This window comes from Octopus bimaculoides, chromosome 8, assembly GCF_046866305.1.
Source record: "Octopus bimaculoides isolate indiv1 chromosome 8, ASM4686630v1, whole genome shotgun sequence".
Lineage (NCBI taxonomy): Eukaryota > Metazoa > Mollusca > Cephalopoda > Octopoda > Octopodidae > Octopus > Octopus bimaculoides.
Window position 1 is genome coordinate 42,657,626 of NC_142935.1, and position 19,266 is coordinate 42,676,891.

A 19,266-nucleotide genomic window follows, 5' to 3' on the forward strand; every position below is an offset into this window, starting at 1 on the left:
AAAGTAGCTGCGACTTCAAAGTTGAATGCTGTGTAAAATTGATGTCTTGCCTGTCAGGTACAGTGGATGCAATGGAGCCAGGCGCTGTCCTGGTGGGAACTCTGGACCACTAACCAGGAAAAATTGTCCTACTCTTCGTGAACCGCATTTGACTTGTTGTCAACATCAAATAATCTTAAAATATAGGGCAATAAAGAAATCCATCTGCAAGAAGAGTGGTGCAACCCTTTACAACCTGAACCACATTTTGACCAAATACTCTAGGGTACTGGGAGGAAGTTAATATAGGTGGAGGCACGAGGTCGACTTTGCCTTTCATCCTTTCGGTGTCGATAAATTAGGAACCAGTTGCGTACTGGGGTAGATCTAATCGACTGGCTCCCTCTCCAAAAATTTCGGGCCTTGTGCCTAGAGTAGAAAGGAATATAGGTGAAGGCACGACAAGGTCTTTCAGAAATCACCAAATGACCAATATCAAGATTGTTGGCGTTTTTATTGGAGTATCGCCACTATTCCCTGTTTTTAAAGGTGTGAATACATTTTGCTTCTGACATGTCTTTAACCTATCCGTCAGAGCAATCCTTCTTGCGGATAGTATTGTAAATAGTTCTTGCAACTATATCACGCTTTACGGGTGGCTAATATCTCGTAGACATTTTGAAGCAGTTGCAGATAATACAGGTGATACCTTCCATACAGGTGTTGCAGAGCTGGCATTTCCTATCACAACGTGGAGGTTTGGTGGTATCTTTGTTTCTCGCTTGTTTATCAGGTATTTAGTAACTATCACATATTCGCGGATAGCGAAGGCACATCATTCTAGATCAGTGCTCCGCAACCAGTACGCTGCGGCACACTGGTGTCCCACAAGACCATGCTAGTCATGCCTAAAAATATTAATAGATATAGAAAATTTAAGATTCAAGAGCAAAATATTTTAATTTACAATTGTTTTAAAATTTTTTTGTTTATTTTTAAGAGAATTAACGATTGTATGTGCAAGCCTGAAAACTTCATTTTGAATGAAATGAACACTCAAATTCCCAGTGTATGTTTTATCATATGCAGATATACAAACGTTAATAAATCGAAACTTTTATTTACGTAGATTACCAAGACATGTTTTGCTTGCAAAAATAATGCATACTTAATAAAAAAAAATACAAAAGCAAAATAAAATATTAAAACCATTTCAAGTATATAAATAAAGAACTTACCATCGGTAGTACTTCTTCCTCACTTTTAGTTATATTTTTAGCTCAAGTGTGTCGCCGAATTTTGAAAAGTGATAAAAAGTAAGGTTACAGAGCACTATTCTAAATGGAACGTAACTAATCTATCACAGTTCCACGGGAGGCTACTCTTCTTGTCGCTGAAGTTATCTTCCAGCTTACGTGCATTGTTTTCTTGATGATGCGATTTTTTGGTAGTTCTGTTGATGTTGGGTCACATGCAACACTTATATTCTCAGAATACCCGCTCAGTTATTCTTCCCTTATTTGAAGATGTTGTTACTCTTACTTTTGCCAATGCATGTAATATACACATTTATTTCTTGACTGTTCAGTAAGTGTTACCTGAGTGATACAATGCTACATTCAAAGCTTATTTGCATTGGCCTCATGCCTTTGCCACCATCTCTTCGTCTCTCATAGACCTTATCAGTGTCGCTGTTGATGTTGCCAGTGGCGGTCAAATGTATAAACGTGGCTGTGTGGCAAGAAGTTTACTCTCAACCACATGCCACTTGATCCCGTCCCACTGCGTGGCACCTTCAGCAAGTATTTCTATTATAGCCTCGGGCCGATAAAAGCCTTGTAAGTGGATTTTACTGACGGAAACTGAAAGAAGACCGCTGTATATATTTATGTGCATGTTTGTGTGTGTGCGTGTGTGTATGTGTGTGTGTGTGTGCGTAACTTAGTGGTTCGGCAAATGACAACAATAGAATAAGTACCAAACTTTATGAAAAACAAAAGAAGTACTGGGGTCGATTAGTTCAACTAAAATTCGTAAAGGCGGTACCCCAGCATGGCCGCAGTCTAATGACTGAAACAGGTAATATAAGATGTGTGGCTGTGTGGTAAGAAGCTCGCTTCCAAACAACATGGTTCCGGGTTCAGTCCCACTGAGTTGCAACTTGGGTAACGGTCTTGTACTATAGCCTCATGCCGAACAAGTCATTGTGAGGGGATCTGGTAGGCGGAAACTGAAAGAAGCCCACAGTATATATATATACATACATCAAATTAATATTCAATTTTTACCCTTATTATTTAAATTTATATATACATATATATATATATATATAGGGTTTACAGAGTTGCCTCCCTTGAAACAAAGTTTTAAGTATTCTAGTGTAGGGATACATATTGAGTGCCATTATACCAATATTACATCATGCCTTTTCTTGTCATGAAAAATAGAAGAATCAAAATAAGCGTATATGTAGGCTGATGTAATAAATATTAATCATTTTCATATAAATATTTATTCACGGAAATATTTTATACACTATATATAAACATTAGCTGAATATCAAGGGAGGAAATTATTACAGGAGTTATCTCCCTTAGATTATGTATTTGTATTTTATATTAGCTAAATTTAACTGGTGTATTAGATAAGTCTAAATAGATTGAGGAAGTCTTTACATTTACTGGCATAACTTATCATTTGCTTGTTGAATTGCAGAACTTTTATCAGTGTAACAAGTAACTTCAAGGTGAATTGAGTATCGATTAACGGTTAAAATTAATTCAATACACAAACCCATTTATTTGTGTGTGTGTGTGTGTGTGCGTGTGTGTGTGTGTGTGTGTGTGTGTGTGTGTGTGTATGTGTGTGTGTGTGTGTGTGTGTGTGTGTGTGTGTGTGTGTGTGTGTGTGTGTGTGCTTCTTTTTGTCTCCCACCATCGTTTGACACCGGTTTTGGTTTGTCTACGTCGCTGTAACATTGCGGTCGGTTCGGCAAAAAGAAGGAGACGAATAGAACAAGTATCAGGCTTAATAATAAATGCTGGAGTCGATTTGTTCGACTAAAACCACCATTGAGCTGCTCGAGTACGACCCCAGTCCAATGACTGAAACAAATAAACAATAAATAAATATTCATTTTTATTTTCCGGCAAATACGAGAAGCAGCTTCCCACACATATTGTCCTTATCTTTGATGCAATGGTCTACCATAAACTTCAATGTATTTGCTTCAATCGTAATAAGATTGTCGCTTAGTAAGACTACAAGACTACAAGACTACAATGGTTGACAAGGGTAAATGGAATGGATGAGGGAATAAATAGCGTGAGAATTGGTACTTATGTTATCGACCCCGAAAGGATGAAAGTTAAAAGTCAACCTCAGCAGAATTTGAACTCAGAATGTAAAGATGGGTGGAATACCGCGAAGCATTTAACCTAGCGTGCTAACTATTCTGTTAGCACGCCTCCTTAAATTGCAATACAATTCTATGATATTTTATGTCAGGGGTTCAATGCTTTATGCTTTGCGAAAAATATGCTCGGCCAATGTAGGCAATTTTTTTTCCAGTAAAAGCCGATTTCATCTATATCTAATATCTGTTTACAATCTGAAGCTGTGAGTTGGCAGAATCATTAATCTGCAGAGCAAAATGCCTACCAGTTTTTCGTCCGACATGAGTATAAATTTTACCGAACTTGACTTTGCCTTTCGTTTTATCGGGGCCCATAAAATAACTACTATTTGAACACTGAATTCGGCTTACCATACCCCAAAATTACTTGCCCTGTGCCAAAATTTGAAACCGATAACTGTGTATAATAGTTTTCATTAATCATTTTTCTATTTTTTAATCTTTATTTTTCAATTGTTCTGGAAACCTCGAAGTAGCTTCTCTTGTTTTAACATTTTTTAAAAGTTTGCATACTAAACTTACGCTTGCTGCAAATATTGTATTAATTTCTCTAAATATAATTTTATTCCGGCTGCAAAGCTGGGCAAAAGCATTATGTATATTATCGGTGCCAATTGAGACCAGTTTCTGATTGCAATCTTCCAGCTATGTTGCTAAAAGATCTTCCATCTCTTTAATGACAGAATTTCAATTGCATGGTCGAAAATACAGACAATGCCTATCTGTTTCAAAGTACTCGTAATGTAGATTCGTTGATTACCACCACTCACCCACTCTCTTTTGCTATATTTCCCCTCCGTTTGGATTTTTAATAATTTCATGCTTAATATCTAGATTAAGAATATTTTCTTTCATTCTCTGGTTTTTAATTCCCCCAGCCCTTTGATTTTCTGCAGTTGAATTATCATTTTAATTTTTGGTACGGTTGAATGTCTTAAGATATAAAAATATACGTAAAAATTCAGTTCTAATAATTTGCAATCATTACATCTCTCTCTCTCTCTCTCGCTATATATATATATATATATATATATATATATATATATATATATATATACAGACAGACAGATAGATAAACAGATAGATAGAGTTGGAAGGCAATGGTAGTGATTTCGAAACTTAGACCGAAGCTTCGAAGCTTCAAAGTCACTATCAACCTTTTCCTTGCAAAAACTGATAAATGTGTACTCTGTAGCAAGTAATTCTTCAGCATAACGTTAAATAGTTTTCATATAAAATTTCGCATAAACACACACTAACTCACACACATGTACATGCGTACACACACACACATACACACGCATACACACATACCAATATATATATATATATATATATATATATATATATATATATATATATATATATATATATATATATATATATGTATATATATATAGTAGACTTACTTGTAAAATAGGACGTGTGCGTTCAATAATGTAATAATACAAAGAATATATATACATGTATACACACATATATGTACATACTTACATCTACATGTGTATATACATGCATATCAGGGTACAGGACGTTAGAACAATAAACTACAGACAACGGAACGAACACATAGGAAAACGGAAAGCCCCTTGGAATATCCCTTCATCAGCTGTCTCTATTCTATCTAGACGTTTCGAAGACCAGACAGGACGTACTCTAGAATAGTCTCTTCCTGAGTAGTGGATCAACCAACTACACAGAGGATTCCAAGGTGGCAAACACAAACCAAGACAGGAAAAAATGGACAGTGAAAACAACTACTAGCGTTCTACCTCAGATTTGCGTTTGGCTGTACGGCTTTTGAATGTTGTTTTCACTGTCCATTTTTTCCTGTCTTGGTTTGTGTTTGCCACCTTGGAATCCTCTGTGTAGTTGGTTGATCCACTACTCAGGAAGAGACTATTCTAGAGTACGTCCTGTCTGGTCTTCGAAACGTCTAGATAGAATAGAGACAGCTGATGAAGAGATATTCCAAGGGGCTTTCCGTTTTCCTATGTGTTCGTTCCGTTGTCTGTAGTTTATTGTTCTAACGTCCTGTACCCTGATATGCATGTATATACACATGTAGATGTAAGTATGTACATATATGTGTGTATACATGTATATATATTCTTTGTATTATTATATATATATATATATATATATATATATATATATATATATATATATATATATATATATGCAAGCACTCTAATTTAGTGGAGGCGCAATAGTCCAGTGGTTAGGGGACTCGCGGTCGATTCCCAGATCGGGCGTTGTGAGTGTTTATTGAGCGAAAACACGTTAAGTTCCACGAGGCTCTGGCGGTGGGTGGTGGCAACCCCTGTTGTACTCTTTCGCCCCAACTTTCTCTCACTCTTTCTTCCTGTTTCTTGAGTAACGCTGCGATGGTCTGGCGTCCCGTCCAGCTGGGGAGAACACATACGCCATAGAAATCGGGAAACCGGGCCCATGAGCTTGGTTAGGCTTGAAAAGGGTGCATACATGAATAAAAATAAAATCTAATTTAACCAAAGTTCTAAATCTCGGGTTTGCCCTTGGTGTGGCGTAGGGATAAAAACTAATCTCACTACTGTTGGATTTGTAAATTTTAAAAGCCATTTGCGTTTACTTTGTGTGTGTTGTGTGTGTGTGTGTGTGTGTGTGTGTGTGTGTGCATACGCACTTATATATTTATATATATACGCACTTTTATACTTACATTTTTGTTCGCAAACGAATGAAAAATGTCCTCCATACAAAGTGTAAATTGTAATGATAAAGCATATTTCTATTCAGATGTACATACGCGTGTGCTTGTTCGCACCAAAAGCCTATATGAGTGTTTCTCTCCTGGAATCTGCCGCAGTAAAGTCTGTTCCAACAGAACATCCACTTTTAAGTAGCAATAAATATTACTTTTCGGTATTAATAATGCCTCTGTTGCTAATGTATATTTTTTTAACAAGCTAACTGGCTAATCGCAACGCCAGTGCCTGTTCTGGCACTAATCTTGTTTATATCGCTGACGGGCAGATGAATCGCTGCTATCTCTAACAGTTGAGCATCAATCATTGATGAAACCTAAGAAGGTTGAAATCACGTGATCAGGTGATCTTGGTGCTGGAGTTAGTGGGGGATTTATCTCCCTGCTAGCAATATAAACAAGCATGCATTTTGCATCAAAAGTCTACATGGGAGTTCACTCGTGTTATCTACTGCAGTAAAGTTTGTTCTAACAGAATATTCACGCTTAAGTGGGAATAAATGTCACCCCTCTGTACTAATAGTGCCCCTATTCCTAATACATATTGCCTATATTTCATAAATTAAGTGATCTACTAGCAAAATACCGATGAAGCGTGTTCCCATTGGACAGGGTAGGTCTAATTAATGTATATGTTGTAAACAAGTTGTGTGGCATGAAGAGTGTTACAGTTCGCTTGAAGCAGAAGCAGAATAATAAATTAAGTAGGAAATACTTCTGTAGTGAAAGTTATTTATTTCTGTGGTTTATGGGTAGTGAAAACTAAACTAATTTAAAACAAGTTCTCTCATTGGTTGAAAAGATTTCAGCCAAAATCATTCTAGTTTTTTAGCCAGAATTATTCCAAAAGATATTTCAGGGCACTTTTACAAACTTCCATGGGAACTTTTAAAAGCCAGGGTGTTTTCCGATTTTAGTTAATGGATAGCATACCTTCTGAAAGCTATGTCACTCAATCTCACATACACTTCTTGTATTTTGACATTCTTAATTCTTTATTGCCCAGAAGGGGCTAAACATAGAGGGGACAAACAAGGACAGACAAAGGGATTAAGTCGATTACATCGACCCCAGTGCGTAACTGGTACTTAATTTATCGACTCCGAAAGGATGAAAGCAAAGTCGACCTCGGCGGGATTTGAACTCAGAACGTAAAGACAGACGAAATACCGATAAGCATTTCGCCCGGCATGCTAACCATTCTGCCAGTTCACCATCTTGACATCCTTTTGACATGTATTTTGACATTCTTGCTCTAATGATATGAGACGTTACTTTTCTCTATAATGACCTTATCATAAATCTAGCGCTTTCTCTAATGTAGTTTCGATGGAATAGTTTAGCAATATAATTCTTGTCATTTCTTCGTGACAGATAAGCTTTCAGACAAAAAACTAGAAATAACTTTCTACTATACGTTATGTTTCTCAAGTTTCTGTTTTATTGACGAAGGGAGATTACTCCCGTGTATTTACATTTAATTGTAATCGTAAGTGTCCGTAAAATAAACAAGAATCGACTGCAACTATCTTTGAAATTTATCTTTTCTACACTTCTCCACAAAAATGCATTAGGCTATTCTTGTCATTCTACCAAAAGCAAGCAGTAAAAGAAATTTGTTTAATTATATTATATCCGATGGATACATTCTCGAACCAGTCGATATATATGAAGACAACAGAATAGAAGTCGAACTACAACACTTCTAACAATGCAGAAATGAAAAATGAAAACCTTTTATATATTTCGGGCTCACTGCCCCTTCGGCTTATATATGACAGAATCTACGTAGACACGCATTTCTTTTACACTACTCTTCTTTGCGCCCGAAATATATATAAAAGTTTCGCAACTGCCATCCATTAACTGTTGGAAGCTTTCCTCATCTCATTTATTATTCCACTAAGTTTCACGGTAATTGATTGATGAAGCTGTTTGTTTTAATTAGAGATTTTCATTTAGTCGTAACCCTCTGTTTCAAGTTTCGTTCAAATATGGAGTAGTTTATCGATGATGTTCCATGTTACTGGTTTCCCCATCTGATCTCCAGTCGTTGAGCTATCAGACAGACAAGTAGAAGGAAGAAGAGTTTTTTTTTTTTATTTTACCTTGAAATATGCAAGTATAGCTCTTTGTCTGGTTTTGAGTTTATTTGCGGAGTGTTCCATATAACTCTCTACAATGCCGTCCGAAGAGATTACAGATGATTTAATCATGGTTTTAGTGAGTTCTGATACTCTAAGCATGCATATCGAAGGATTGTTGTTGTTTCAATTCGGTTGTTTCAATTCAGGCTGTTTTCTGTTATGTTATGTGATAGGTGAACCGATCGCACCAGGCAGGAATAGCTGACCATCACATTCTTGGTATTTTAGAGTTTGTTAAAATTATGCGAAGGTGGGAAAAGTTGCCTTATTAGATACAGAATATACCTGGCTCTGTCAATGACTACATTCATGTTGAATTGTAGATTAAACCTGATTACCTTCCTCTTTCTTATTCTACTTTAGTGTGCATAGGGGGGGGGTGTTCATTACAGAGAGGCAGCTCGCTAAATCCGCTGCTGGCGTGATCTGTTAAAGTTGTTAGTCAGAAACTCTTTTATATAATCTGGCTGTAAGATTCCTAATTATGGTTAAGGATAAGTTTGACATCTTTGCTTAAATATATGGTGTCCTCGTTTGGTTTCCCTTTTGGATAAGTATTCGCTCACGTTTAAACCTAATGTTGTATCTAGAAAGTTATCTACCCTCAAGTTAGCGCTTGTAGTTATGTTTAAATCAAATTTCTTGTATATTCCTATTAAATATTTATCAAATTTAACTAGGGTGTGGACATTTATGTTGTAAGAGTTTTCTAAAATCATACCTTTGTAGTTTGGAGCTATGCGAAGTGGCACACCCTCTAAAGGTATCAAGAACGAGCAATTTCACGAGGTTGACTAGCTCAGCTTCATTGTGACACACACACACACACACACACACACACACACAGACACACACACACACACACACACACACACACACACACACACAAACACACACTCACACACACACACACACACACACACACACACACACACACACACACACACACACACACACACACACAAAAACCCCACTCGGCAGCGGTTACCTTCATTATTTTTCTCAGTTGGAATTATGGTGATAAAAATGTGACTTCCTAGTCTTTATTTTCATGCAGGTGTATAAGAATGAAATTGAGGCAAATCCTCCTCCAAAGTTCAAGTTTAAGAGATTTAGAAGAGAAAAACTGATTTAAAACGAAGAGCCCTGTATGGAAGTTGGTGAATCTGTATGATGGTTTGTTTTTGATACTGTAAGGCTACTTAATAAGTATGTCACAGCTGTTTCATTAATCTAATCTTGTAGAATTTCTAATACCAAAGAAAATTGTGTTGAGAATGCGTTTACTAACTATTTCGAATTCACTCGGGAAGAAGCTGATAAAGTTGCATTTAGGAATGGAAGAAGAAATACGTTTCATGTTTTTTAAAAGGGATATAACATTTCCGCATGACATTGTAACCCACTCTATGCTGTTTATTTTTAGCTAACTATTGTGTTACAGGCCGTGGATTTCCAATTTTGTATTATTTAATTTGTCCTAAGTGTAACTTATTTTTATCAGGGTTTCACTCAGTTATAACGATGTATTACATAGAATCAGCCTTAATGGAAGCGTGTAAAGAAGGATCACTACTACACCATAACAGAACCTGGAAGAGGAAGTTAATATCGTTTTATGAAGAAGCAAACATATAAGGGGTATCTTAACATCATATCAGAACAAGGAATGTTGCCAACAATATAGCTGAGAACTATCTCGCCTTCACACAAATTCTAATTTCCCATTTATATACAAACACTTTAACTCCATTGAAATCAGATATTTTGTGCTGGTAAATATTGTTTCTCAAATGGCGCACTGCGACTGAAAACATACATCTACACATCTCTCGCCCTTATCGACTTATAATATCAAGAATCGACAATCGACTTATAACATCAAGAATCCATCTACTTGCCCAGCTGCCTCTCTGAAGTGGTGATATATAAAACATCTATAACATCCTTGAAAGATATACGCCTTGCAAGATGTGCTATTCTTTTTAAACAGTAAATGAGATATAAATTATAGGTGTTTTAAAATTGTATTATATTACATATAAATGAATGATTTAAATAATCTATTTTGTGTTCTACTCATTCCCTTACAGAAACACTTCCATAATTTGTTGGACAAACATTTGTATCTGTCTTATTACATGTCACTGTGCAAGGTCATAATTTGTATTACTCTTCTAAACCTGAGCAACTTATTTCTTTGACGAAGATTTAGCAATATTACAACCGGACCTCGGTAGGTGTCAAGACAATAATTAAGTTTGAACTCCAATAACAGAGATAAAATCTACTTATATATATATATATTACAAATTAAAAGGGTAAAGGATTATCAATTTATTAATTAATAAATCAATTAACAATTAATAATTTTTACCAAGCCCATCGGTATGAAAGCACCATTATTGGTGGAGAACTTATTTAAAAGCTCATATATATTTGCTTCACCAAATACCGAAGTTCAGAAATAGCAGCTAAAAAAGCTGAGAATCCCACAGATAGCATCACTTGTAACTCACAAAGGTAAAAACAAGAAGAAAAAACAATGAAAAACTAACCAATTCCGACGTTTAACAGTAGACGCGTTTCGGGATTATGATTGATAAATAATCAATTTCCTTCATCAATACTGTATTCCAGTAGTAAATTTGACTATGCTAGCAGACTGTGTAAGCATGGACGATTAATATTCCACACCGACACAGGTCTGAAAGCATAACCGAATCCACCTCGGTCAGCCAGTCTAACTGTCCTTCCCTCAAGAAATTACCATGTGCGCGACAAGTGATATCGCAGAGAATCTGCGTATACTAACTGGGAGTGAATAATTATTACAAATTAAAAGGGTAAAGTCTGTCTGTCTGTCTGTCTTTCTCTATCTATCTATCTATCTATCTATCTATCTATCTATCTATCTATCTATCTACCTATCTATCTTTCTTATTACCCTTCTCCTCCTCTCGCTCTGCTTCCTTCTGTTGTCCTGGCTTCTACTTCACTGTTATACACATCTCTCTCTTCCTCCTTGTTCCACTTCCTCCCTCTACCATCCTCTCTGCTCACGTGTGACCTGTGGTCAACTCTCTTTTCACTCCAGCCACTATGAAGGCGAGACCAACTATTAGCGTTCTACATCAGATTCGCGTTTGGCCGTACGGCTTTTTAATGTTGTTTTCACTGTCCATTTTTTCCTGTCTTGGTTTGTGTTTGCCACCTTGGAATCTTCTGTTTAGTGGCTCGATCCACTACTCAGGAAGAGACTATTCTAGAGTACGTTCTGCCTTATCTTCGAAACGTCTAGTAAGAATAGAGGAAGCTGACGAAGGATTAATTCCAAGTGGCTATCTGTTTTCCTATGTGTTCGTTCCGTGAACTGTAGTTCATTGTTCTAACGTCCTGTACCCTGATATACATTTATATACACATGTAGATGTAAGTATGTACATATATGTGTGTATACATGCATATATATTATTTGTATTATATATATATATATATATATATATATATATATATATATATATATATATATATATATATATATATATATATGCATATATATGTATTAATATATACATTTTATTTTTTTGTCTTATTAACCTTTATGTGTGTAAGATAGATTCATGAAAATACAAACCAAATTTCCAAGCAGATACATCACGCGTAAAATAAACATACATGGGATCTGTCAGGACTCAACTGCTGCAAGAATTTAAAACCCGGCGCTGATGATTTTCTCAGTTATAACGGTTTTCCCATGATACTTTGCGACTTGCTGCAAAGTGCACAAACAACATGTAACCTTTGTTGTCATTTCATTTTGATAAATGGATTAAACAAAGCAATAATGCCAAAGTAAACATAGACAACAAATAAGGAAATATGCAAAATGCCGAATAAAATTATCAAACTGAGGCGTCGTCGTATATTTAATATGTACGGGTTTAGCCCTTTGCCTGTCCTATGTATTACATGTGATACATAGGGCATATTTAACCAGCGTCCATTCGTCATATATGATACACATTCCCAATACTTTTCAACGCTAGAGAAACTTGGGTCTAATGAAATGAAAGCTTTGTATTACTCAACAGGTGTAAAACAAGGACTAAATAATAGTCTGAAAACAAGCATGGGCGTTTAGGACAAACTTATGAAACTGTTTTGGACAGGCAAAAGATATAAGTATATAATATGTTTACATAATCATGCACTGTGTAAAAGGAACAGGTACGACTTCTCTGAGGAGTGATTAACAAACCAGGAAACAATAGGTGACGCACACCCTTTGTACAGTAAGAATACGATCACATTCTTAATTCACGTAAAGTGATACTTTGTAATATTTAAGTTGTTCTTCTCATCAACGCTATGTTGTGCATAAAATAGATATCGTTGTGCATAATACACACGAACATATATGAGAGCTTGTGAAAATTCATGTATGTTTGTATGTTTGTATATATGTATGTATCAATCTGTCTACCAGTCTGTTTATCTAACTCAGAGTAGCAAGAGAATGGTTTGGCTACATTAAAACATTATTGATCACTATTCCGGTGCTGAGTTAACACTAAACGGATATCTATCTATCTATCTATCTATCTATCTATCTATCTATCTATCTGTCTATCCATCTATCTATATATATTCATAAAGATACACACACGTATATACATTCATACATACAAAAACATATATGTGTATATATATATATATATATATATATATATATATATATATATATATATATATATATATATATATATATATATATAGAGAGAGAGAGAGAGAGAGAGAGAGAGAGTATGTGTGTGTGTGCATTTTTGTATGATTGCATTTATTTATATATAATAAACCCCAGGAGATTTCTCCGTCCACTTCCCTCATTCATGTGCAATCATTGCCATATACACAATCAAACACACGTAATTAAAACAGTACATAAGACGAATATCTTTTGAAAAGAATAACGATATATAAGAATAACATACCAGTAAACATTACCCAATATAAATTTTCGATTTCCCACATTCACCTCACTGTTTTTATTTCGTCATTGCACCAGAGTAGCCTGTAACAAAGAAAAGTCATCGCCATGATAGATCGCTGACCACGACATTCAAATTTTTTTTCTTCGTGTTTTTCTCCTTGTTTTTCTCCTTATTCTTTCTGTTGAAGAGCGCAGGCTCGAAACGTTAAAGACTTTCTCTATTCCCGAGCGTTAAACTAATACATCCTTTTGTTGTTTACACCACCTGTCCTCGTCTGTTGTTGTTTTCTTCGTAAATTCTCCCATATATATATTTATTTATTTATTTATTTATGTGTTTCAGCCAAGTGGCTGGAGTAATACGCATATGTTAAATGAATTATTTTATTTCCGACAAATTACTCCATTTATTAAATTTCATATTTTATATTTACTCAAGTACCCCAAACTAACAGGGAGTTTCTACCTAGTAAACAGGAGTCATTTTGTGATCTTTGCTACCCTGGTATCTATTACCCAATTTATTTTGTCGGAGTTAATTGTTAACTAAGAGAAGATAAATACATATAATCAAAATATATATATATATATATATATATATATATATATATATATATATATATATATATATATATATATATATATATATATATATATATATATATATATATATATATATAAATTGTGTACACACACACACGCACATACACACACAAACACACACACACACATGAAAACATATGACCACAGTACAATACATGCATACTCCTAAACGTCAATATGCCTATATCTTTGTGCGAGTGTGTGTGTGTGTGTGTGTGTGTGTGTGTGTGTGTGTGTGTGTGTGTGTGTGTGTGTGTGTGCGTGCGTGCGTGTGTGTATATATATGTAAGTACGTACGTATGTATGTATGTATGTATACAGAAATATTTAGACAGTAAAATCCATTCATAAACATCGTCACAATAACAAACGGAAAAATATATCTGCATTTGCATTATTACAAATACATGTATGTTAAGATGTGGTCAAACAAAACGTGTGGATGTGTGCACGTATATAGTTAGATGTATATATATATGTATATACATACAAATGTATGTACTTATATATATGTTCTATATATATGTATATATATATATATATATATATATATATATATATATATATATATATGTGTGTGTGTGTGTGTGTGTGTGTGTGTGTGTGTGTGTGTGTGTGTGTGTAATTATATTTATATATGTGCACATAAATATGTGTATATATACATATACATACATATATACTTATATATATCTATATATATATACACATATATGTGTACATACATTTATACATATATACATACATATATATGTATGTGTATATATATATGTGTGTATATATATATATATGTATATATATATATATATATATATATATATATATATATATATATATATATATATATATATATATATATTTGTGTGCGCGCGTCTATAAGTGTATGTGGACAATGATTCATATTGATATTCCAGGACAGTCTATTCTACTATATAAAAGAAATACTTCCTTTTAGTCAAAATATAAGCAGGGTTCCCAGCGGAAATTTTCTAGCATTTTTCTTGAATCTTATTTTCAACTAACTTTCCGGATCCAGTCATGCATGTTTTCTCTCTTTCCATGACTCATGAGGTTTCGCTGGTAAGTAGCTATTGATATAGAGACATTATACTACACACACACACATGTACGTTTACGAAACACATACATGATACATGCCTTAATACGTATATGTATTTGACCGGTCTAGTCTTTTACAGAAAGAGGCAGGTTGTGCTCAATACACGTTCTAGAATGTAATATTATTTACACTACCTCGTTTACCGGCGTATAAGATGCATCTCGCATAAAACCCTGTTTTATACTCTTTTACCTGCTTCAGTCATTTGACTGCGGCCATGCTGAAGCACCGCCTTTAGTCGAACAAATCGACCCCAGGACTTAATCTTCTGTAAGCCTAGTACTTATTCTTACCGAACCGCTAATTTACGGGGACCTAAACACACCAGCATCGGTTGTCAAGGGATGTTCGGGGGACAAACACAGACACATGAATATATATATACAGAGACACACACACACACACACACACACACACACACACATACACACACACACACACACACACACACACACACACACACACACATATATATATATATATATATATATATATATATATATATATATATATATATATATATATATATATGCATATATACGACGGGCTTCTTTCAGTTTCCGCCTACCAAATCCACTCACAAGGCTTTGGTCGGCCTGAAGCTATAGTAGAAGACACTTGCCCAAGGTGCCACGCAGTGGGACTGAACCCGGAACCATGTGGTTGGTAAGCAAGCTACTTACCACACAGCCACCCCTGAAAATAATCAAATCTACTACATTTCATCGTCTCTGTATTTTCAGAATACTTCAAACTCGTTTTGTTGGAGAAAGTGTGAGGTTTTTGTGCATTTATATGCAATATTATTACAGAATATTACAATAAAGTATGAAACCATAAGTGCATCAAAACTAAGATACATAATACAGAAAACACATTTCAATATATCTCCTTTCCGATCAATAGTTTAGTCATTTGTATTTTGGTTAAGACAATGATCATTCAGAATGTAAAATTCATATTCCTTGTTCAGTTTCCTATATTAGAGGTTACGAATTCTTGTCCAGATATCTAGCAGTATATTTCAATGTAAAGGACCAACAAGGCTAAGATGCATCTGGCGTACTTGCTGGTCGCTGTTGAGTCCGATTTTCTTCTCCCGCCGATATTTATTGAAGTTTTAACACAGCACGTCCATAAGGCATGTTATCTCAGTACAAATATTGCAGTATCTGGCTTATCAACGTTTATATATATGTAATATGAGGCATGGTATACAGATGACTTTTTTATACTTGTATGTATGACTTATTTGCAATGAAGAAGAAAAAGAACAGCAACATATTTTATATACACACTATTTAAATTCAAGCTGGTATTATTGATTTCATGCTGATTTCACCAATAACGGAACAGTAAGTCATTTATATATACGTTGTATGATATAAGTGAATGATTTTTTTTCCAACGCTATTAGAACAGCAGAAATATTGAGTAAATTACCCTTAAAAAGCGGAAAAACTTTCAACAAACAGCCATGTGTCTCGAACCCACATTATCAAAGTCTCCGGCTGAGTGATTTACCATTAAGATAAACTTCTCGCTGACAACTCCATCCGCAAATTTAGACGCTAGAAAGCTAAATGTACAACTACCTGTATATAGATATATAAAAAAACATTTGGTTTTTAATTTTGGTCACGTTCAAAAACCAAAAAAAACACTATCCTCTAATTGTATTGTACAATACACATTTCGACGCTTTCAAAAACAAATTTTTTTTTAATTACCTAAATGAAAAAATTTTCTAGAAACATGAAATGAATGTTAAACTTTCATCAGCGTATCAGATATTTGCAATGAAAAGATGGTAACAAAATTATAGCGTTGCTTCACCGCCCTGGGTGGCAAAAGCGGGTGCATAAAATATCACACACACACACACACGCATCACACATACACAATCACATACACACAATCACACATACACACACATAAACACACATAGTCACACACATATACATACACGGGTGTGTCTGTGTGTGTGTATGTAAGTAGACTCTGACAGTCAATGTTCGCCATGTATCTACTTATGAGTGCCCATGTCTGGGCAAAGTTATTTATATTTCGAGAGACGTGCATGCAAGCCTCCTTTCACAGTGCCAACAATGTTGTCCAAGTGAATGGTTGCCACATTAGGGACGATAGAGCTTACACCAGAGACATTGTAACTAGAACACAAAGGGTTACATTAAATACTACAAGATATCCCAGTGGACAGCTTAATAATCCCCCCAATCCGTCTCTCAGTATTGGTACCTAATGTCAACGCCAAAAGTTTTGAAGACAGTGTTGACCTCGACAGAATCTGAACACTAGATGCAAGGAACTTGACCAATTACATCATAGTTTTCTAGCCCTCGCCATTACCTCTCTACCAACACACTACACACACAGAGACACACAAACGCACACTATGTGTGCGTTTACACACACACACAAACACCCATATGAAGTTATTAGTGCATATAGACTGACTACTGTGTCTTTCATATATTGTCTCGCACTAAAATATGCCTGAAAATCTATGACCAGTCACCAAAAATACTTGTATGTACAAAAATATATATGCATGCATTCATACATTCATTCATGCATACATACATATACATACAATCTTATAGACAAACACACACACACATATGTATATGTATTTACATTTCAATGTACGTATGTATACACGTGTGTACGTATGTAATGTATGTATGTATGTATGTATGTATGTATGTATACATATATAGTTCTGTATATAGCCACATACTTAAGTACATCTGTGTATAGACAAATCTGATATACACATCCAATTTATATATTGTTTTTTTGTAACAGTGTGGGGGTAGGTTATAGTATCACTAACTTTCCACATACTCGCGGATAGTTTTTGCCTGATTTTCCTTAAATTTCCAAATCTTTCCAAATCTATAATTGTCTCTTTATGTCCGAAATACTGAAAAAAAAACAGAAATACGGAAAAGAGAAAAGACAACAGAAACGATACAAGTGATAGCGACATGATCCGTAACAGAAGGCAGAGTCCAATAATAAACGACAAATTGTAAATACCAAGAAATATATATATAGTAAATACCAAGAATATATATATATATAGTTTGTAATAAACAAACATAAATATGACAGTCATCCGGGATTTTTTTTTTCTTTTTGTTTTTAGATATTTTTCTCTTTCTTCTTTGCAGTTGAATAGAATGCATGTCTCGATATCCTGTTGATTGACAGTTCAGTCCGAACTCTTTAATGGAAATAAAACCTGGATAAATATTATATTGTGATATATCGGTCTGTTGTCGATGAGGGATTTTGACTTAAACTAAACTTGGGTTTATATTCGTGATTGGTCTGCTTGTATGCGTGTTTTGCAAATTCGCTTGTGCGTGTGTATGTATGCGTGTTAGTGTGTGTGTGTATACGTGTGTGTGTATGCGTGTGTATGTGTATGTGTGTGCGAGTGTATATCTGTGTAAGAGTATAACTGTATACGTGCACGTATGCGCACATAAATATATATACTTAGATATATGTATGGATATTTACATACATACATACGTGCATGCATACATACATACATACATACATACACATACACATACACACATACACACACACATACATACATACATACATACATACATACATACATTCATACATACATATATACATACATACATATAATGATGAAGGTGTGTTGGATTGTTGGTATGGTTGTTTTTGTATTACGTGGAATAGTATTATTATTGGATTGTTGGTATGATGTTGCTTTTTTGTACGTCCGAGTGCTATGAGTGTACGTATGTACGTGTATATATATATAATTATACATACACTTGCGTATATGTATATATGTGTGTGTGTGTGTGTGTGTGTGTGTGTGTGTGTGTGTGTATGTGTGTGTGTATGAATATTACTTCATGCTTGTCATTTATTCTTTTTTTCTTTTTGTTGTGTTGCTGTGGAAAAACTACAAGCAAGAACAAAGCAACAAACAAAACAAACAACCACATCAAAAAACCAAAACAATAATGCCCACTACAAGCTAGAATCTGTTAACCAATAACAGGAAGGGTTATGGGTGATGGTGGCAAGGTTGTGGTGGAAGTCAGAGTCGAGGGCGGGTAGGGGCGCATTCTTTTTTTCTTTGTTTTCGTAGCTTAATATCTCTTCCTTACGTTCTCTTTATTCTTCCTTTCTATTGTATGTTTTCAGGTTACTTTAATGTAGTTAGATATTAAGTGTGCATTACTCTTG